The sequence below is a fragment of the Sapajus apella genome, unplaced genomic scaffold (genome assembly GCF_009761245.1).
Source record: "Sapajus apella isolate SASKATOON/1434 unplaced genomic scaffold, GSC_monkey_1.0 scaffold262, whole genome shotgun sequence".
NCBI classification, from domain to species: Eukaryota; Metazoa; Chordata; class Mammalia; order Primates; family Cebidae; genus Sapajus; species Sapajus apella.
Genome location: NW_022437202.1, coordinates 159,614 through 182,099, shown reverse-complemented (window position 1 = coordinate 182,099; position 22,486 = coordinate 159,614). Strand labels below are relative to the sequence as shown.

Genomic DNA, 22,486 nt, shown 5'->3' with positions numbered 1-22,486 from the left:
AGAAAAGGAGAGAAAAGAGGGGAAATGAATATAATTTTTATTGCATTTAATCATTTATGGTTATTTGAGTTAATCATTTATGGTAGCCTCAAAATTAATGACCCTTGTAATGTTTTCTGTGAGAGCTTCCCATTCGTTTCTCACTTTGCTTCCTCATTCTCTTTATTCTCTCTCCTCTTGCAACCAGATTCCTCAGTTTTAAAAATCACCCACTTCTTTTTTCTTCCTTTTCTCCCCTCTCACCTCTCCATTCTTTCCCTTTCTAGACACCACCCTTGAACAATGCATGCTTATCTAATTATGTTTCCGTTTAAGAAACCCCAGAAGCTAATCTTGAAACAAAGCAGGCACTTTAGGCTGTAGCAGGAAAGGCCCCGGGAAATGGATCTCCCGAACACCAAATACAGAAGGAAATAGTTTATTGCAGCCCAGAGCTAAGGAAATGATCTGTCCAAATTCAGCTCGTCTAACAAAAGAAGGTTCTGACTTTATATAGACTTATACTTGAGATGTTACACATGGAAGAATCTTAGGTTTATAGGTTCAGAAATCACATATGAAAAGGGTTTCAGTTTACAGCTTTAGGAATCTCATGTGAAAAGGTCTCTGTTTACAGTTTCAGGAATCACATATGAAAGGGTTCCAGTTTACAGTTTTAGGACTCACATGTGAAAAGGTTTCGGGTTTGACCTTGTTTTAAGTAAAAACAGTGTCTTCCGGAGAGTTTCCCCAAGACCAAGCCTGCCACCTACAGGAAAGAGATTCAGGAGGCCTAGCTGGCCTGCTCTCTCTTCTATTGAGATGCACGGTGGATGACAGAGGGGGGAGGGAATCCCAGATGCCTGGGGCTCCTTCCTCAAGCCCACATTGTGGAATAAGCCCACTTAGCCGGAGTCTCCAGCAGTTATTCACACCATCTGGCCAAAGTCAAGATTCAGCCAACCAGGCCCCTGGACGGGCAGCCATCCAAGACAGCCACAGGAACAAGAAACACAGACCCGGCACCCTGCACCACTCCCGCGTGCCTCCCATACCAAAGGTCAAGTTTAAAATCCTATGGTACATTTTGAAATGTAAGGTGGTACTTTAGAACGCTAGTTTGCCATCTTCTCAGTTTGCTGGCTTTCGGATTAATAGCAGCTTTTCCTCCCACCAAACCTGCCCTCGAGTGTGTGGCTTTGGAGCAGTGTCAGCAGAACCTGGGTCAGTTTACACTCTTTTCCCTCCAGGTCCATTAACTCTGGAATCCTACATGCTCTCTGCACACTTTGCCTCCACAAAACCACTTTCTTCAACAAGAAAACAAAGTAAACTGCAAATTATGTAACAGGAGATTATAAATCCTTTCAAAATTCACTATGGAAGATACGGTTTCTCATCTGGAATCCATTCTGCGTGTCTGGATTTACCCTTCTCCCTGCGTTGCTCACATTTCTAATTCTTTCATGGAACAGAGTTCATTATTCTCTAAAATCTTTCACAAAACTGATGGAATTTCTTATTTTTCGACCCCCCGCTGCCACTTGCTGCTTTTCAAAGTAAAATGGCATTTATCTGTGAGGTGAGATGGAGTTAATGTCTGTTAAACCCCCCTTTATTTCCAGAAGCTTCCAAAGCCACCCCAACCTCCCAATGTTACTTAGCTCTCTAATAAAACAAAAGGCAAACTCCCTGAAATAATTCTCCTGCAGAATTCTATTATAGGGCTAGAGGAAACAGCACTGCCACTGTATAAAATTGGGCAGATTTGGGGTAAAAAAAAGACCAAGGTGCTTTCCAGTTTCAATTTTCTTGACTGTCCTGCTAGGCATGGTGGCTTACAACTACAATCCATGCATGTGGGTGAGGCTGAGGAGAGAGGACTACATGAGGCCATGAGTTCAAGAACAGCTCAGGCTGGTCTCCAGCCCCTCACCAGCAATGCTCAACTGCACTTGAATGAATTCACTTGGGTTTCTTCTTTCTTTCTTTTCTTTTTTCTTTTCTTTTCTTTTTTCTTTCTCTTTCTTTCTTTCCTGTTTCTTTCTTTCTCTTTCTTTTTCTTTCTTTCTTTCTCTCTCTCTCTCTCTCCTTCCTTCCTAACTTCCTTCTTTCTTTCTTTCTTTTTTTTTTTTTTGACAGAATCTCACTCTATCACCCAGGCTGGAGTGCAGTGGTGCAATCTTGGCTTACTGCAACCACTGCCTCAAAGATTCAAGAGATTCTCCTGCCTCAGCCTCCCAAGTACCTGGGACTATAGGTGTGCACCACCATACCCAGCTAATTTTTGTATTTTTTGGTAGAGATGGGGTTTCACCATGTTGACAAGGCTGGTCTCGAACTCCTGACCTCGAGTGATTGGCCCAACTGAGTCTCCCAAAGTGGTGATCCTGGGTTTTAAGGAGCACTGGGGACATACCACTACCCACTTACTGAATCTATTCTAAATAAGTTTTCGTAACCAAATTTTTTTTTTTTTTTTTTTTTTGGGAAAGAGTTTCGCTCTTGTTACCCAGGCTGGAGTGCAATGGCGCGATCTCGGCTCATGGCAATCTCCGCCTCCTGGGTTCAGGCAATTCTCCTGCCTCAGCCTCCTGAGCAGCTGGGATTACAGGCACGCGCCACCATGCCCAGCTCATTTTTTGTAGTTTTCGTAGAGACGGGGTTTCACCAGGTTGACCAGGATGGTCTCGATCTGTTGACCTCGTGATCCACCCGCCTCGGCCTCCCAAAGTGCTGGGATTACAGGCGTGAGCCACTGACCAAATTTTTTTTTTTATATTCCAGTATTGGAAAGTTTTTTTTTGAGACAGAGTTTCACTTTTGTTACCCAGGCTAGAGTGCAATGGCGTGATCTCGGCTCACCACAGCCTCCGCCTCCTGGGTTCAGGCAGTTCTCCTGCTTCAACCTCCTGAGTAGCTGGATTACAGGCACGCGCCACCATGCCCAGCTAATGTTTTGTATTTTTAGTAGAGACGGGGTTTCACCATGTTGACCAGGATGGTCTCGATCTCTTGACCTCGTGATCCACCCGCCTCGGCCTCCCAAAGTGCTGGGATTACAGGCTTGAGCCACCGCGCCTGGCCTGGAAAGTTTTATCTACAGAAGTCATGTATTCTATATTCTATACCTGTCCTCCACAAAGCTTTCTGTTTGATTCTCTCAGGCAGTTAGATAATTTCCTTCTTTGCACTCCCACAGCTCTTATGCTTCACGCTTATAGTATTACCACGCTGCCTTGTAACTGAAGGATATCTCTAGGTTGTAACTTTCAAGAGCAGCTTAGTCATCTTTATACCAGGTATGTAGCAACGAACTACTATACACAAGACTTGCGACAAAGCCACTTACATGACATTCTGATAACCAAGAGAGAATTTGTAGAAATAACAAGTCATATTTCTTATTATTTTTCAGTTTAAGATAAGCAACATGTTGGGATACTGACATGTGAGAATGGTAACAATAGCAGCTAACACTAAATAATGCACACAGTCTGTCAGGCACAGTTTTGTGTGCTTTCATAACCCTTTGAGGTTGCAACTGTTGTCCATGTTTTGTAGGTAAAGATACAAAAGCACAAAGTTATGTGACTTGCCTAAGGTCACACAGTCAACAAGATAGGAAGAACTGAAACTAGAGTTTAGTGTGAATTTGTATGTGTTCAAATCCTTCATTTACAGCTAAATTTACAAATCTGTTGAAGGAAAGGGAAATAGAACTTACTGCTCTTATTTAGATAATTATGTTTCTCCTTCAGCAGTGAAATCTGAATAATTTTTTGTTGTTTTCTTTCAGAAGCTGAGTGTAGGTTTATTTATTATTTTTGAGACAGTCTTGCTCTGTTACCCAGGCTGGAGTGCAGTAGCACAGTCACTGCAGCCTTAACGTCTTGGGCTCAAGCAATCCTCCCATCTCAGCCTTCTGAGTAGTTATGACTGCACTCAGACACCACCATGCCTGGCTAATTTTTTGTATTTTTTTTTTTTTAAGAAATTTTTTTTTTTTTTTCTCATAATGTTGCCTAGCTTGGTTTCAAACTCCTAGGCTCAAGTAATCCTCCCAAAATGCTGGGATTACAGGTATGAGCCACCATTTCTGGCCTGGGTATGGGTTTGGAAATGTAAGCATGACTTCAAAGTTCCAAAAAGTACTGAAAAAGTAGCATTGATTTAGCAGAAATAAATGTGTTTTCAGTCAACATCCTCCTTAAGGGAGGAGTCAGTCTCACCCAGTGACCAGTTCTTTTTTTTTTTTTTTTTTTGAGACAGAGTTTCGCTCTTGTTACCCAGACTGGAGTGCAATGGCACGGTCTTGGCTCACCGCAACCTCTGCCTCCTGGGTTCAACCAATTCTCCTGCCTCAGCCTCCCGAGTAGCTGGGACTACAGACGCGCGCCACCATGACAAGATAATTTTTGTATTTTTAGTAGAGACAGGGTTTCACCTTGTTGACCAGGATGGTCTCGATCTCTTGACCTCGTGATCCACCGGCCTCAGCCTCCCAAAGTGCTGGGATTATAGACGTGAGCCACCATGCCCAGCCCCAGTGACCAGTTCTAAGTTCCCAACTCTTGGGTGGGAAATGAAGAGTATTTTGTCTGAGTCTGTAGATATTTGAAAACTTGGATATTCAGAAGGCAGGCAAAATGGTCACTCACTCCTGAGACTTTGTGAAAATAGAGCTTTGTAATATTTGTGATTCCCTATTCTCTGTTTCAAGAAAAGATGCTCACTATATCCAAAAACACTTATAAAATACTGGGTATCAGTTGAAAGGTATTAAGAAATCAATTGACGGCCGGGTGCAGTAGTTCACAGGGAGGCTGAGGCAAGAGGATCAGTTGAGTGCAGGAGTTTGAGACCAGCCTGGGCAACATTTTCTCTATAAAAAAATAAATTACCCAGGCATGGTGGCGCAGGCCTGTAGTTCTGGCTGATTGGAAGGCTGAGGTGGGAGGATCACCTGAACCCAGGAGGTAGAGGTTGCCATGAGCCATGTTCATACCATTGCACTCCAGCCTGGGCAAGAGAGTGAGACCCCACCTCAAAAAAACCTAAAACTAAAATAATAATGAATAAAGAAATAAATTGTTTTCTTGTCCTTTTTTAAAGCCTGGACCACTATGTATAGTTGTATTCCCAGACTGTCACGAAGATCTAGTGAAGTTAGTGTGAATTGAGAGAAAGGCAACCAGATGGTTCTTCCTTATCTCTGTGTGCATGCAGCTGGCGTTGTGGTCAGCACTTGCATTCCATAATGTCTATTGAAATGAGTTAAAATAAATGGGATTAGAAATCCTGGACTTATATAGTATATTTACTGAAATTCAGTTGTAAGAAGTGGCATAAAGTGAAAATAGAACTATTTTAAACTTGTGTAGAAATAATGATGAGATGGTTAAAATGGCAATCTCTGATCTTTTGAAGATGTATATGTAATTCATGAGTTTTAGAATCGTACAGTAAGAGACTGGGGGGAACATAGACCTGACCAAGTGGGACTATTGCTAAGTTATGCTCTTAAATGAAGAAGAAAAGTAACGTGGCCGGGCGCAGTGGCTCAAGCTTGTAATCCCAGCACTTTGGGAGGCCGAGGTGGGTGGATCACGAGGTCAAGAGATCGAGACCATCCTGGTGAACATGGTGAAACCCCCGTCTCTACTAAAAATACAAAACATTAGCTGGGCATGGTGGCGCGGGCCTGTAATCCCAGCTACTCAGGAGGTTGAGGCAGGAGAATTGCCTGAACCCAGGAGGCGGAGGTTGCGGTGAGCCGAGATTGCACCATTGCACTCCAGCCTGGGTAACAAGAGTAAAACTCCTTCTCAAAAAAAAAAAAAAAAAGGAAAGTAACTATAGTATCTACTATAATGTTTATAATGTCTGAACCCCAGCCATAATAATAAAAATGCCATACACTGCTCATTGTGAGAACCATAAATGTCCCCAAATTAGATACCAGTAGGTAGCAATGCGCTGGCTAAAGACTATCGCATATTAGTACAGATAAAGAATTGGCACAGATAAATTTTATTCAGTGCCCAAATAAAGTCTTTTAAGGCTCAAGTGTTTTACTCCATAGTTTCCTTTTAATTAAAAGCTGATTCCTTTTGTGAAGACAGCTTCATATTTTATATCTCAGGGTTTCCTTTTAAAAGAAAAAGCATATGTTAGTTTCCACGGTAAGTGAAGATACTATAGTATACAGTATAAATGTAAGAGCTACGACCATTAGAAGAAAACTCTTAGAAAAAACATAGAGATAAATCCTCATATCCTTGGCTTTGGCAATGGGTTATTTTGTATGACACCAAAAGCCCAGGCAACGGAACAAAGAATTAGACCAGGTGCAGTGGCTCATGCTTGTAATCCCAGCACTTTAGGCAGCGTGGTGGTGCATAGCTGTAGTCCCAGCTACTCAGAAGGCTGAGGCAGGAGAATTGCTTGACCCTGGAGGCAGAGGTTGCAGTGAGCCAAGATCCTGCCACTGCATTCCAGCTTGGGTGAGAGTGAGTTTCATCTCAAAAAACAAAACAAAACAAAACAAAACCCACAAACAAATAGATGATAAATGGTATTTCATCAAAATTAAAAACTTTTGTTCATCAAAGGACATTATCCAGACAGTGAAAAGAGAGCATATAGAATTGGTGAAAATATTTACAAATCACATATTTGATGAGGGTCTAACATCCAGAATATGCCAAAACGCGCACGCACGCACACACACACACACACACACACACACCCCAAACCTTAATACAACTCACAAACAAAAAGACAACCCAATTTAAGAAATACACAAAGAACTCCAATGGATACCTCTTCAAAGAAAATATGTAAATAGCCAAGAAGCACACAGTATCTTTATTCACTAGGGAAATGCAAATCATAACCAACATGGCGTACCATTTCGTACTTCTTGGATGGCAAAATTAGGAAAATGGCAAATGCAAAGTGCTAGTGAGGATGTGGATAAATTGGGACTTTTCCTGTATTGTTGGTGAGAATGTAAAATGATAAAGCCGCTGAGGAAACCAGTTTGGTGGTTTCTCAAAAAGCTAAACACGGATTTAGCATATGACTCAGCAATTCTACTTATAGGTGTATAAAGAATTGAAAGCAGAGGCCGGGCGCGGTGGCTCAAGCCTGTAATCCCAGCACTTTGGGAGGCCGAGGCGGGTGGATCACGAGGTCAACAGATCAAGACCATCCTGGTCAACATGGTGAAACCCCGTCTCTACTAAAAATACAAAAAATTAGCTGGGCATGGTGGCGTGTGCCTGTAATCCCAGCTACTCAGGAGGCTGAGGCAGGAGAATTGCCTGAACCTGGGAGGCGGAGGTTGCGGTGAGCCGAGATCGCGCCATTGCACTCCAGCCTGGGTAAAAAGAGCGAAACTCCCTCTCAAAAAAAAAAAAAAAAAAAAAAAAGAATTGAAAGCAGAGACTCAAACAGATACTTGTAATCCAATGTTCATTGCAGCATTATTGATAATAGCTAAAAGGGGAATCCAGCCATCAACAGATGAGCAGATAAGCAAAATAACAAATAAAAACAAACAAAAATACATAAGCAGAATAGGTATCAAAACAGAAAAAATAAAAATACAAAAAAACAAAATGAAGACTATACATACAATGTAGGATATATGCTGATATATGCTGTGAGGTGGATGAACCTTGAAAACATTTTGCTTGGTGATGAAATAGGCCAGATACAAAGGGACAAGTACTGTTTAACTCCACTTATGTGAAATATCTAGAATAGGTGATTTTTCTGAAAAGACAGAAAAAATGAGGCGCTGTGGCTTGTGCCTATAATGCAAGCACTTTGGGAGGTCAAGGCAGGAGGATTGCCTGAGACCAGGAGTTCGAAACCAGCTTGGGTAACATGGTGAGACCACCCTGACCCCCAAATCTCGACAAAAAATTAAAAATTAGCCATGGGTCGTCACACATGACTATAATCTTAGATACTCACAGGCTAGGGCAGGAGGATCCTTTGAGCCCAGGAGTTCTAGACTGCAGTGAGAATGATACCCTGTCTCTTTAAAATACAAAAACAGGGGCCGGTGGCTCGCCCCTGTAATACCAGCAGTTTGGGAGGCTGAGGAGGCCCAGATCACAAGGTCAGGAGATCGAGACCATCCTGGCTAACACGGTTAAACCCCTTCTCTACTAAAACTACAAAAAGTTAGCTGTGCATGGTGACATGTGCCTGTAATCCCAGCTACTCGGGAGGTTGAGGCAGGAGAATCGCTTGAACCCGGGAGGTGGAGGTTGCAATGAGTCAAGATAGTGCCACTGCACTCCAGGCTGGGCAACAGAAGGAGAGTCCATCTTTAAAATAAAACACAATAAACCAAACAGACCAACCAAAACCCCCAAAGAGACGGATGGTAGATTAGAGGTGATCAATGGCTAGGGAATGGGGAAAATTGGGAATTATTGCTTAATGATTATAGAGTTCTTGTTTGAGATGATGAAAAAATTTGGAAGTAGACTGTGGTGATGGTTGTACAATCCTATGAAAGTAATGAATGCCACGAAATTTGACACTTAAAAATGGTTAAAGTGACATTTTATGTTACATATATTTTACCAGATGATATCAAGCCATTAAACAACAAAAATTTGTTTTAAACATTAAGACTGGTGCTCCAGAAATAACATATTTTGGTTAAGTTTCCAGCTTTACTCTTTATTAGTTGTGTGATGCAATGCATTACACCCTTTCAGGGGTCAGTTTTTACATCTGTAAAACAAAACTATTAATATATTTCTCGTAGTTGGAATAGTGCACCCACAGTGTATGCGTTCAGTAAATGTTAATTGGTGTTGGTGTTAAAGCTGGGAATTGCATTGTTTCTTTTTAAAGAATTCTTACTCAGCTACCACATATTCTCACAGAAACAAATGTTCTTGAGAATCAGTTTTAGCTTCTTTTTCCTAAAGAGGGAACTGGAGCTCAATTAAAAATGATGAAATTTGCTTTATCCTGCTCTCACTATGCTTTCTCTGTGGTAATGTTCAGATCCATTTATTGACCCTCTTGCAAAAACTGAACCTATCATGACTGCCCTAATAGAGGCTGCACTAGAGGGCGGCTCAGTTGGGATTAAAGCTTTAGGTGGTTTCTGCCTTTAGGCTTCTTTAAGTGATGACGATTTGTGAGGTGATGACAGTCACCTTTTTTGGTAGCTAGTGGAAATCTGGAGAACACTGATTTTAAACCATGTTCAGAGTCTCAGCCATAGAGGATATCTGTGAGAGATCTTGTCCCCAGAAATTTAACTCACTTTATCCCTTTTTGTTGTTGTTGTTTTTTTTTTTCTGTAGTGATTTCCGCTCCTTTCCCCACCCCCCGCCCATCCCCAGCTCCAAACACATACACACAAGAATTCAGCAACCTGAACTTTGAAAAATACTTACTGATTTCAGATTCTCAGTGAATTAACAAATGCTATTCCTTCTGCCTGAAAAATAACCATTCTTCTGCTAAATAGCATTTCTTCAGAACTTCCAGGAAGATGAATGCTTCCTAAAGAATCCCCAATCCTTATTTTTTATTTTAGCCTCCTACTTCTTTCACAGGAGTTGAAACAAGTTTTGGGTTTTTTTTTTAATCTTGTTTTGTTCCCCAGGGTTTGCTTGATTTCAACTGTCAGGTCCAGTAGAAAGTAAGCTCCTTGAGGCCAAGTGCTATTTCTGCTTTGTTATTTTATAAAGCGCTTGTCACATGGCGGGCATGCCATATATACTCGTTAAGGAAGACTTCTATCTTTAGTAGTTAATTGGAAGCCAGACTGCAGCAAGAAGAGGGAAAACGCTTTAAATCAACAAACATTTTTCACACCAGCGAACGAAAATCGACGACCACGAAGGGACTCGAACCCTCAATCTTCTGATCCGGAATCAGACGCCTTATCCATTAGGCCACGCGGCCAACTGCCAGAGGGGTCTTGTTACATAAGACACAAAGGGAATGTAACATGGTGGGGAAGGGGCTTTCGAAGCGCTGACTTCAAAGGGCCAGCTTCATAAAAAGTTCCTCGTTTGGACCGGGCGCGGTGGCTCAAGCCTGTAATCCCAGCACTTTGGGAGGCCGAGGCGGGTGGATCACGTGGTCAAGAGGTCGAGACCATCCTGGTGAACATGGTGAAACCCCGTCTCTACTAAAAATACAAAAAAATCAGCTGGGCATGGTGGTGCATGCCTGTAATCCCAGCTACTCAGGAGGCTGAGGCAGGAGAATTGCCTGAACCCAGGAGGTGGAGGTTGCGGTGAGCCGAGATCGCGCCATTGCACTGCAGCCTGGGTAACAAGAGCGAGACTCCGTCTCAAAAAAAAAAAAAAAAAAAAGTTCCTCGTTTGAAGTCAAAAATCACTAACAGCTAAAAACTATTTACAGTACCCTCGAAAACTTGCAAAAACGAATACACAGTTGTCAGAAACTGAGAGGACGAGCAGTTAGTTGGGTCATCAACGTGAGAAACGGACGATGAATGACTTGGAGAAGTGGGATGCGGAGATTTTCAGCCCTGAGCTGACACTGCAGCCCATGGGGAAAACAAGAGGAGGCAGAAGCTGCCTTGGGGAGTGGGGGCTGCGAGGGGTGACGGCCACGCGGGAGGCGGGAGTGAGCGCCTGAACACTGGAAGAAGGCGCTGCTGGAAGCGCAGCGCTGGCCAGAACCAAGCGGTTTATGCAGTTTACATATACTGTTGATTTTCGTGGAGCTTGGTGACGTCCATGCTTGACTTGGAGACTTCTCAAGTTTGATTTGGTCTTGAAAAGAACATGTCACTAGCTGACTGTGGGCTAATCCACAGAGCGATAGGGTGTTGGGGAAACCCAGTCACCAAACGTGTGGATGGGGTAGGAAAGATGTGAAAGGTCCAGCCCTGAGGTAGAGCGGTAAGACCGATCTGTCCATTTCACGGCATGATTTTGGTTCCTTGAGAATGACGTGTTATTCTGGCACAATGAAATCAAAGCAAAATCTCTCCCTTCCTGAACCCTACACTCTTTTCAACAAAGAGAGTCCCATCAACTTCTGTTTTTCCTATTGTTTTCTTCTATAGTATTTTCTTTCGGGTTAAGACCAAGCTCAAATTATCTCTGAATATTCGAGTGTCTACTTTAAGCTTTGCTCAGGAGCCCAGGGACGTTGATGAGAAAGAGACCACAGAGTGGCAGGGAAATGAGCTGGCACGAAGACAAGATTTGGAATCATACTGCGTGCTTCTTGTCATTCCAATACAGGATTACATAAACTGTTGAAGAGCATAAAAGCAACAGAATATCCCACTGCATTTTAGAAAGGTAGCTTAAGCTTTACTGTAAAAGCTGCAAAGATTGCCTAAAGATGCAGCAATTATTATTATTTTGTTGTTGTTTTGTTTTTGAGAGAGAGTCTCCCTCTGCTACCCAGACTGGAGTGCAGTAGCACGATCTCGGCTCACTAGAACCTCCGCCTCCCGGGTTCAAGAGATTCTTCTGCCTCAACCTCCTGAGTACCTGGGATTACAGGCGTGTGCCACCACGCCCGGCTAATTTTTGTATTTTTAGTAAAGACGGGGTTTCACCATGTTGGCCAGGCTGGTCTCAAACTTCTGCCCTCAAGTGATCCGCCTGCCTTGGCCTCCCAAAGTGCTGGGATTACCGGTGTGAGCCACCACGCCCAACCTATTATTATTTTTGAGACAGAGTCTCACTCTGTTACCCAGGCTGGAGTACAGTGACACTATAACAGCTCAGTGCAGCCTCGACCTCCCAGGCTTAAGGGATCCCCCCACCTCAGCCTCCAGAGTAGCTGGGACTACAGGTGCTCACCACCACGCACAGCTAATTTTTTTTTGTATTTGTAGAGCCAGAAGTCTAGCCATTTTGCCCAGGCTGGTCTCAAACTCCTGGACTCAAGCGACTCATCTGTCTCGGCCTTTCAAAGTTCTGGGATTACAAGAGTGAGCCACCATGCCCTGTCTATGCAGCAACGATTAACAAAACATAACATCATCATGATGAACAAGTACAAGGGCAAATGTAGAAACTGAAGAGGATTCTCTTTGCTCAAAGAATTTTTAATAACATGGGAAAATGTTCAGAATACAATGTTGAGAATAAAGCAAACAACAAAAAGACACACATTATGATCCCAACTGTGTAAGTCTATATTTACATGGCAGATTCTCCACTCAGATTCAGTCTTGAAGTTCTCAATCCTGGAAATTGGAACCTGTACAAGACACATTCTAAATGTGTTTAATGCAATAAACATACATGGAACTCCAATAAATTGAACTCCCTCTCCCCATTTTCAAAGTTTAGTGAACATTTTCAATTAAAGCACAATATCTGAAGTTATACACAATTATTGAAACTGGATATATTGAAAGTATTGAAACTGAAAAAAAAATTGAGCTACTGGAAGATGTTTTCTCATCTTCATCATCAGACTTGGAACAGTGGCTGTTGAAAGAATGTATGCGGCTCACCTTTTTAATGAATGGGAATAAGGTCACCTGGGACTTGGGACCTCTTCTGAAACTGCAAAAGGACAGATGTGGCCGATACCATGACTCATGGCCCTAATCCTTCCTCCAGAGAGGCCACAGAGAGCTCAAAGGTTTAGATGCTGGATAGTGACAACATTAGGGTTTGAGATCTTTGTGAGTTAAAATAGAATTGTCAGCTTTCTCATAGGGCTCTAATTCTAAAATAAAAATAAGGACTGAGAGTTTGTGGGATTTGTTTTTATTTTCTCTCTCTCCTTTTAAATCTCTCTTTGCTAAACTGAAAATGGTAAGCCTCCTAGCCTGCTTCCCACTCTGTTTCTGATCTCCTTCACTGGGCTATCATTCAGAACTATTCTCTACAGTTTCTTCTGCATCGAGAAGGGCAATTTCTGACTGGCTCCATTTTCCTTCTGTTATTTCTGTCCCCTTCTTTATCTCAACTTTGGCTCCATCCCCACTCCCTTTTCCACTTGTACTTTTGATCCTGTGTCTTCTGCAAAATATACTCAGAAATATGTGCTTAGTTTCCTCTCTTGCATTTTGTTCTCTTTTATTCTCCTTTTCTCATTTTCACCGTCCCTAGATAACAATAGGTCTGCCTTTAAAGGAAAAAATGAAAATAATGAAATTTCAGAAGATTGGTGTATTAGGGTTTTGCCTTTTTTTTTTTTTTTTTGACAGAGTTTTCCTCTTGTTGCCAGGCTGGAGTGCAGTGGCACAATCTTGGCTCACTGCAACCTCCACCTCCCAGGTTCAAGCGATTCTTCTGCTTCAGCCTCCCGAGTAGATGGGATTACAGGAATGCGCCACCACACCTGGCTAATTTAGTATTTTTAGTAGAGACAGGGTTTACCCCATGTTGGTCAGGCAGATCTTGAACTCCCGACCTCAGGTGATCCACCCACCTCGGCCTCCCCAAGTGCTGTGATTACAGTTGTGAGCCACCGCGCCTGGCACCCCGGGGTATTTTAAATTCTTGCCCAAAACCATACAGCTTCATCCTCTTCTGGATACCATCCTACTTCCCACAAATAAAAACAAACAAATAAGCATAATTCTTGCTTCTCCTCCTATACTTAATAGTTTGGTGAAAGACAACATCCACATCACTCACACTACCCGTGTGTGTGTGTGTGTGTGTGTGTGTGTGTGTGAGTGAGTGTGTGTGTTTCCTGAGGACACTCTCCACCTTTCTTGCTTTTAATCTGTATCCTGTGGCATCCACCTTCATTCTCCAGTTCAAATAGTTTCTTTCTTTCTTTTTTTTTTTTTTTGTAATCACTGAAGTCTCTGCTAGTTTAGACCTTAAGCATTGTTCCTATGACTGACTGCAGGAGACATTTATTATGCCTTCGTTAGAATAGAACAGAGAACAAGGTCAATGTTTAACAAAATGTTGAATCATTAGCTCTCCAATTGTATGACAACTTTAGCTTTTTCACGGTTCTGTTCTTGAGACTTTTTTTTTTTGAGATGGAGTTTCTCTCTTGTCTCTGAGGCTGGAGTGCAGTGGTGCAATCTCAGCTCACTGCAACCTCCGCCTCCCAGATTCAAGCAATTCTCCTGCCTCAGCCTCCCTGTTAGTTGGGATTACAGGCACCTGCCACATCACGCCCAGCTAATGTTCGTAATTTTAGTAGAGATGGGGTTTCACCATGTTGGCCAGGCTGGTCTCCAACTCCTGACCTCAGGAGATCCACCTGCCTCAGCCTCCCAAAGTGCTGGGATTACAGGTGTGAGCCACCATGCCCGGCCAGGAGTTCTTTTTATCCAGTAGCAGTGTGCGAGTAACGAAGAGCCAACTGCAGATGCTATACAGAGTGTGCCCAGGAAAAAGTTGGGTTTTGATAGCTTTCTACTCAGAGGAAAAAGACGAGTTTGGGTGCACAGGGATCAGAACTTGAACTTCGGATCTTGGGAGCAAAAGGCTACTTAGATGCCTAAACTCAGAAGCTTCGCTGTTGTTGTTGCTGCTGCTTTGAGAATGTTGTGAAGTATACACATTTGTCTGTGGTCTGTCTGTGAAAATATCCGTTCCATTTTTTTTGTTGTCGTTTTGAATTCTCAACTAGACATGCTAAAAATGAGCAGGCAAAACAAGCCAGCAAGCTAAGTTGGTGTTTCCTATTGCAACTGGAGCTGCCGAGGCCTAAGCAGGGTTGCCTCTTGTGTGAGCACTAACACGGCTCCCTGACAACCAGATGGATGGCTTCCTTGTGACAGTTTCAAAGAGTAGCCGCATGTGACTAACGAACTTGAAACATACTGTTTAGGAGATACACCTGAGCACATGCTGAGGCCATCCAGAGACTCAGTGGGTCACAAAAGTCTCAGGCAAGACAAGCCAGGTCTCTTGTGAGAGGTTCTGGAATTTGGTCCACAGATCACCATCAGTATAATCTAGAAACCTGTTAGAACTGCAAATTCATGGGCCCTACCCCAGGCCCACTAAATCAGAAATTCCCAGTGGATGTTCCCAAAATATGTTTCAACAGGCCATCCAGATGATTCTGATGCACCTAAGCTTTGTGAATAACTGAACTCGAAGGATTGGCGCCTTCTGTCTCCTCACTTCTTTAGAGGAAGAGGCCTTTGTTCTTTTCTTTTCTTATTTATTTATATATTTTTTGAGATGGAGGCTCACTCTGCTGCCCAGGCTGGAGTGCAGTGGTGCAATCTCAGCTCACAGCAACCTCCGCCTCCTGGGTTCAAGCGATTCTCCTGCCTCAGCCTCTGGAGTAGCTGGGATTACAAGCGCACACCACCAGGCCCAGCTACTTTTTTTGTACTTTTAGTAGAGACAGTTTCACCATGTTGACCAGGTTGGTCTCTATCTCCTGACCTCATGATCCACCACCTCGGCCTCCCAAAGTGCTGGGATTACAGGCATGAGCCACCGTGCCCGGCCGGGAGCTTCGTTTCTGTAGTACCTGGAGGGAGCACAGATGCAGCAGGGATCTGGGACACATCCATATCTGAGCATACCAATCCTAAGCATCCTTGAGGCTCCACTTCCCAGCACACTTCCTCTCACTTCTTCTGTCTGCTGCTCACTGGTTGCCTCTTTTTCTTCTGTAGTGTGATGGATCTCGCACCAGGTTACTTAAGGATGTATACCCCCTGCTTGAATCCTGAAAGCTAGGTGGTGAGCCAAGGCCATGGTGCCCAGATAAGGAGCACGTGTCCCTGAGAACCCAAATATCTGGGAGAGTATCTACAAACCTACCAAGAAAAACAGTGTCATCACTCAAACACTGTAGACAAACAACCAGAAAATAAACTTAATAGCAGTTTAGAGCCTGGATGTGGCGACACGCGCTTGTAATCCCAGCACTCTGAGAGGCCAAAGTGGGTGGATCGCTTGAGCCCAGGAGTTCGACCAGCCTGGCCAACAAACCCCATCTCTACTAAAAATACAAAAATTAGCAGGACGGGGTGGCATGTGCCTGTAATCCCAGGTACTTTGGAAGCTGAGAATCACTTGAACTGGGAGGTGGAGATTGCAGTGAGCCAAGATGGCAGCACTATACTCCAGTCTGGGAGACAGAGTGAGACTTTGTCAAAAAAATAAATAAATAAGCCGTTTAAAGACGGGAGGCAGTGTGAACCTCCAGAGCTGTTCTGCTGCTATCCAGGAGTATAACCTCATCTACCTGTCAAGCTGTACTTCTCCAAGTCGTTCTTTGGTTTCTCGGTTCCTTCCCAATTTAGAGGGATGCTACAGTTCTAAGTTTGGCTCATAACAATTGGCATCACAAACAGAATCCGAGGGACCAAACAATGAGTCAGGAAAGGGCATCTGCAGGGGGAATCCTGGGGTGGTCAGCAACACGCAGGTGGGATGGAATTGCCGGAGCAGTCAACCTTTGTGGACTGCTGCGCAACTATAAGCATGCTCAGAAAACGTGGTGAGGACTAAGCACATATTGCAGGAAGCTAAGACACGAAAGTAGGATCAGGATAGCAAATGTGCCTTTGTTGCAATAAGGCTGGCCCCTGAAAAATCATTAGAGCAGGAAAGGGAGAAAAGGGAGAAACGCTGCAGAAGCTCAGAGGCGTGCCAGCTTTTCTAGGACTCCAGCTGGTTATCGATCATGGTCTTCCTTGTGCACATTTTTAAACTGATGGGCAAATTACAACAAACAAATTCAGATCTCTCATGGTTGAACTGCAACTATAGAGTTAAGTAGACTCTCCTAAAGCTCTCTATTTCTCTCTTATTTTTTTGTTTCTGCTTATTTTGAATATGCCATTATTAAGCTACTGGTGTTGAAATAAAACTCGCTAACTCAAAGCCACTTGGAGAGTTTACTTTTCTTATGCAGTACAGCCAGTTCTTACTAAAATGTAAACAATGAAACTCTTTTGAAACAGAGAAAAAAGGGGATGGGGATAAAAGAAGGTTTTAAAAATCAGACTGCTATAGAAAGAATGGCTGTTAAAGACCCAGATGTGTGCAGAGTTTCCAGATAGCTATTTAAGCTCCTGTACTAAGAATCTCCCTAAAGCCATACGGATTTTAAAGGAGTCACCCACTAGCACACATTGCATCACTACCTATAAATGGTTGGCAAGGCCTCTAAGACGCGTTCCACAAAGTCTCAGGGCTACCTCTAAGACACTGAGCCTTGCTCCTGAGGCAGATGTTGAGACAGGCTCCTGAGCAGTGGATCTGCCAAGCAGCAATGGCTGTTGGGACCTGAAGCTGAGCTGGAATGCCCTCTGTACTGGAACAGTTTTACATACTGGAGGGTGCCATGATAACTGCCATAGAGGCAGTGATCTCAGCTGTGCTCCTTGGTGGAGTTCCAAGAGACTTACTATATCAACATACGGCAGCACCCATACCTGCTGGAGTAATTATAGTGTGGAGAGCATGGGCAAGGCTGGAAACTTATCACTTGGCTATTAGGCTGCTCCTGGGAACTGAAGCCATGTGTGGCTTTGTTACTCTGGCCTGAAGCCCACCGTGGCATCCCTAACAGTGGGAGAGAACACAATGATGATAACGTTACTGGGCATGAGTGTGCCTATAGGTTTCCTGCTAAACAGCAGTGTTGATGCTCAAAGGTTGTTCCTGCCACTCACGGCAGCTAGTCATGTCTTTCTAGACTGAGCTGCAACTCCAGAAGCAGTCAACAACCACCAGACGCCTCTCCCTGTCGGATAATAATGATATGCCTTGAAATCCTCTGCCTTTCTCCTGATGGAACTGGAGTGACTGCTGCAACAGTACAGATGATGCAACCCGGGCTCACTAGGCACAGCCTCCACCTCGGGGCTCAATCGCCAACGTGTTGAAGACCCAAAATGTGCCTTTTAAGGTGCCACCTGTTGCACCTATTTCCCTGATGAAGAGAGTCATGTCACAGATATGTTAAACCATTTGTCAACTCAGATCCATGATACAACCTAACTAGGTTTCTTTTACTCATTCTCAGATTGGTTACACAGCTTCCCTAGTCATGGCAATTATGTTCTGCTGATGGACATTGTAATTGTAGTTAGCTCCTGCTTTCTGCACTGCTACGTATACAGTAGATGTGGTCTGTATGCACAAGCCACGGCTATACGTTATAGGCGTGTATCGTTCTTTCCTTGCAGCCTACTCAGGGACTCCCATACAAGACTGGCAGAAAGAATGTGAGAGCTGGGGAGCAGGGTGGCTTGCAGTGTGACACATCCTCCACTAGGTTACTTAAGAGTGTATGTCTAGTGCCTAAACCCTGAAGGCCCAGTGCTCAGCCAAGGCCAGGATGCCCAGCAGAGGAGCAGGTGTCCTTAAGAATGCAAAGATCTCAGACAGCATCTGAGAACTACCAAGAAAAACAGTCTCATTGATTGAACACAGAAGGCAAAAATCCAGAAAATTAACTTAAGAACAGTTTAAAGAGAGGAGGTGGCATGGATCTCTAGAGCTGTCCTGCTGCACCCAGGAGCATCCTGTATCTAAATGCTACTAAGCTCACCTGCTTATTAAAGCTGGACTGTCTTTGGTCTTCCAGGACCTTCCCAGTTTGTGGGGAACCTTACAGTCCCAAGTTTTTCTTCTAGTACTTTTTTTTTTTTTTTTTTTTGAGAAGGAGTTTCGCTCTTGTTACCCAGGCTGGAGTGCAATGGCACCATCTCGGCTCACCGCAACCTCCGCCTCCTGGGTTCAAGCAATTCTCCTGCCTCAGCCTCCTGAGTAGCTGGGACTACAGGCGTGCGCCACCATGCCCAGCTAATTTTTGTATTTTCAGTAGAGACGGGGTTTCACCATGTTGACCAGGATGGTCTCGATCTCTTGACCTCGTGATCCACCCGCCTCAGCCTCCCAAAGTGCTGGGATTACAGGCGTGAGCCACCGCGCCCGGCCTCTAGTACTTTTTAATCTTTCTCCTCCCCTTGTTAACTTTCCCCAGATCCCAGTTTCAGTTTCTGTTGCTGTGGCTAGATTTTCAGGCCCAGTGGTTTTTACACTTGCCTGATTATCAAATTCAACTGGGAAAGATTAAATAACACAAGATTGCACAGATGTGAGGACAATCTGGCTGCGACATCTGTCACCCCATGAAGATTCCCAGGCCCTTTTCTGGAGACTCTGAAAGCACTCAGCATCTCAGTCTCTTGGGTAAGGCCTGGGAATACATGTTTTTATTCAACTCCCCCAGGTAAAAGTTCACCCTTGGGGACTCCTGCAGTGTTGTCCCAAAAGCACATACAGGAAGGTCTAGGGGAGAAAAACCTCTTTTCCCACCCAGTGCTAGGTTCATGGCTGAGTCCTCATAACAGAAGATAGATTAACAAGAGAAAAGCATACACATCTATTAAACTAAGTTTTATGTGACATAGGCGCTTTTGGAAATGAAGACCTAAAGAAACAGGAAAATCTGTGTACACCAGATCCGTGAATAACGTTGTTTCATTTAACATCATTTTGTTATAATGTTGATGAGAAAAAAATCTATTTCTCCTGGAAGCTGCTGTCTGTGTGGGTTTCCTTCCGTACATCAAAAATGTTCACATTAGGTTCCTTGGCATATCTACATAGTCTGAGGTGGGGAGGGGAGGAAGCGTGCGTGTGTGTGTGTGTGTGTGTGTGTGTGGTAAGAACCAGCCCTATGATGGAATGTCCACCTGTCCAGGGTGAGCTCCCACCTAACACTCTGAGCAGTGGAACTAGGCTTCAGCCACCCAGGACCTTGAACCAGAGTAAGCAGGTTGAAAAATGCATGAATGAATACAAGTTGCTGCAAAATCAAAATTCAGGAAGCATACCACAATCCTACAAATGCATGACAATCATTGATATGGTGCTAAAGCACTCAGCCGCTGTATTCTTGTTTTTGAACCGTGTGGTGGTAGGAATTGCTCTCTACAATTGTTCCTTTGCAAACATTTATTCCTTGATATAACCCATCACCACTAGAACTGCTGTCACTGATTCACCAAAAATTGGGTAAATAATTATATTATTTATTAATCTTAACTATATGTATAGCTCATTTCTTTCAATATTTAATATTAGAAGTGTTTGGAGTCTTTATTTAGAAATTTGGTATTTTGTGACCACAAATTTGCCATACTTAACTCTTGTTTGTATCAATTAGTGCAGTCTTTGGTAAAATTGGTTTTGTTTTGCTTAAGGTAATAGTTTCCAAGAACCAATCGACAGTAAGTGAGGACTTCCTATATTTTTATGCTTAAGTTTGATGAAGAAGTAGATAGTCCTGTAGAAGTATAATTGGACAAAGGGGGTGTGATCTAATTGTTATAAACTGGGGTGAACTTAGCAAAGCCTGTTTCTTCAGATTCTCCTTGGCATGTCCGTGTGGTTATTTCTTTCCTCGGGGTATAGGGAAGAGCTGGCTCTGAAATGACAGTCTTATCACCCACTTTAATGGGAAGATCAGCTACCTTTCATGGCCTGCTTCAAGGAACAAGGGCCCATAGAAAGAGACGTTTTTGCTTCTGCTGTTTTCTCAAATGCGAAGGTGCCGTATTTTGGGAGTAGGGTGACCTGAACTGAGTCAAAAGACGAATAAGTGTTTTTAATCTCTGGATGACAGGGCCGCGTGTGGCTCACGCATTGCAGGTATACCGTGGCCATTTCCGTGTGTCCATCCCTAGGCGCGCAGTCCAGCTGGCTGTGACCGGCCGGGAGCGCCAGGCCTGGAGCTGGGGAGGTCCCTAAAGTAGGCTAGATGTTGTTTTCAGGTTTCCAAGGGGAATCAGGTCTCTTGAGGGTGGGAGCGAATCAGAGGGAAACAGAAAAGATGGAGGATTTGCTCCAGAAGCTCATTTGTGGATTGACTCTCGCAGCAAGGTTTGGCGAGCGGCGGGAAGCGCCTGGCGGTTGTGCCCCAGTGGGGAGGTCTGAGCCCTGTCCAGGAGCGCGGAGGTGTCTCAGCCACAGGTCACCCCGCCCCTCATACCTTCTGCTCCGCGGAGGGTCCCGGGAAGAAGGGCCGTAAGCGCTGGTGTACCCTTCTCGCTCCTTGTCCCCGCATTACGCAGCTCGGGACTCCACACCCGCGCCTCGGAGCCGTGAAACGCAGAGCGCGCAGGTTCTGAGCCCCGAGGCCGGGCGTGGGAACCTTCGGGAGCCGTGACTCCTCCCGGCGCGAACCTCTGCAGTTCCCCGCCTGTCCTCTCCCCACGTGGACCTGCGTTCCCGCGGCGGCGTTCAGGGGTTTCTGTTTCTCCCGCTGCGTTCTGCTCGCGGTTTCGCTGCAATGGTTCCAAGAAGAGACGGCCCCATCGCAGACCTTCCCCGGGGGCGGCCGGGATCCTCACAGCCCCGCGGGCCGCTGTCGAGCGGGCGTCCCGGGCTGAGCTGCGGCGGGAGATCCCGGGCCCAGCCGGAACTTTCAACACCCTTTTTCCTTTTCTCAGCGTTGCCAGGAGACAATATCCAGTGCAGCGAATTCAAAACGCAGTTTGACGGAATGTGCTTCTTGGCACGACCGGAAATCCTGACAGGTCATAGAAATATTTTGGCCAAAATAAAGTACGAGGGGGTGTAGCTCAGTGGTAGAGCGCGTGCTTAGCATGCACGAGGCCCCGGGTTCAATCCCCGGCACCTCCACTTTTTCCACCCCCTCCTGGTTGTGGCATTGTTTGCAAGACTACGTCCACCATGTCACCATGTCCACAACTCGCCTCAGTTTTGTTTTGTTTTTGTGGCACTTCCACTCTCTATCAGTTCTTCCAATTCACATGGAAACCTAGGAAAACAAACTCTCTTTTGCTTTTAATATAGACGCATTTCTGCCCTAAGGCTTTGACACCAGCCTGGGTGGCTGGGTCAAGAGACAAAAGACCAGATGAAAGAGGCCAGGAAAGCACAGACTGGCTCACAATTCCAAAAGCCGAAAAACAAGCAAGTCACCAAGCTAACAAGCCCAATCACATTGGCTACATTTCCCAGTATTATCAAAGAGCAAGCAAGAAAGAAAAAGACCGAAATCAAACGCGAAACCATAGGTATTTTCTTTAGATTCCTTCTTTCTTGAGCTCTTCCTTGACCAAGGGACAGACCCAGAGGACAGAAAAACTGTCCCAGATTTTAGGACTCATATGTGAAAAGGTTTTGGTTTACAGCTTCAGGAATCACATATGAAAAGGTTCCGGTTTACAGTTTTAGGAATCACATGTGAAAAGGCCTCTGTTTACAGTTTCAGGAATCACAAATGAAAGGGTTCTGGTTTACAGTTTTAGGACTCACATGTGAAAAGGTTTCTGGTTTGATCTTGTTTTAAGTAAAAATAGTGCCTTCGGGAGAGTTTCCCCAAGACCAAGCATGCCACCTACAGGAGGGTGAAACCGGAGGCGCCAGTCTATCAGCCTTTTCTTCTACTGAAATGCAGTGTGATTAGTCAAAGGGGAAGTTGATCTCAGACGCCTGGGTCTCCTTCACCGGCAGTTATCTGGAAGGAGTCTGCAGCAACCTTAATTCTTGCCTCTTCAGGAGAAAGAAAGAATTCCATTGAGAGGCAGAAG

The 22,486-nt window shown here is 44.4% G+C and overlaps 1 long non-coding RNA gene and 2 other non-coding genes across 3 annotated transcripts; 2 read left to right on the top strand and 1 right to left on the bottom strand.

The window, feature by feature from the left end:
- Positions 1 to 249: 249 nt before the first annotated feature.
- Positions 250 to 22,211, top strand: LOC116545364. Its single transcript, XR_004266290.1, has 3 exons — positions 250 to 565; positions 18,914 to 18,924; positions 22,050 to 22,211. It is a non-coding gene; the product is annotated as an uncharacterized LOC116545364 (long non-coding RNA).
- Positions 9,858 to 9,930, bottom strand: TRNAR-CCG. The gene has a single exon. It is a non-coding gene; the product is annotated as a tRNA-Arg (tRNA).
- Positions 21,501 to 21,572, top strand: TRNAA-AGC. The gene has a single exon. It is a non-coding gene; the product is annotated as a tRNA-Ala (tRNA).
- Positions 22,212 to 22,486: the final 275 nt, after the last annotated feature.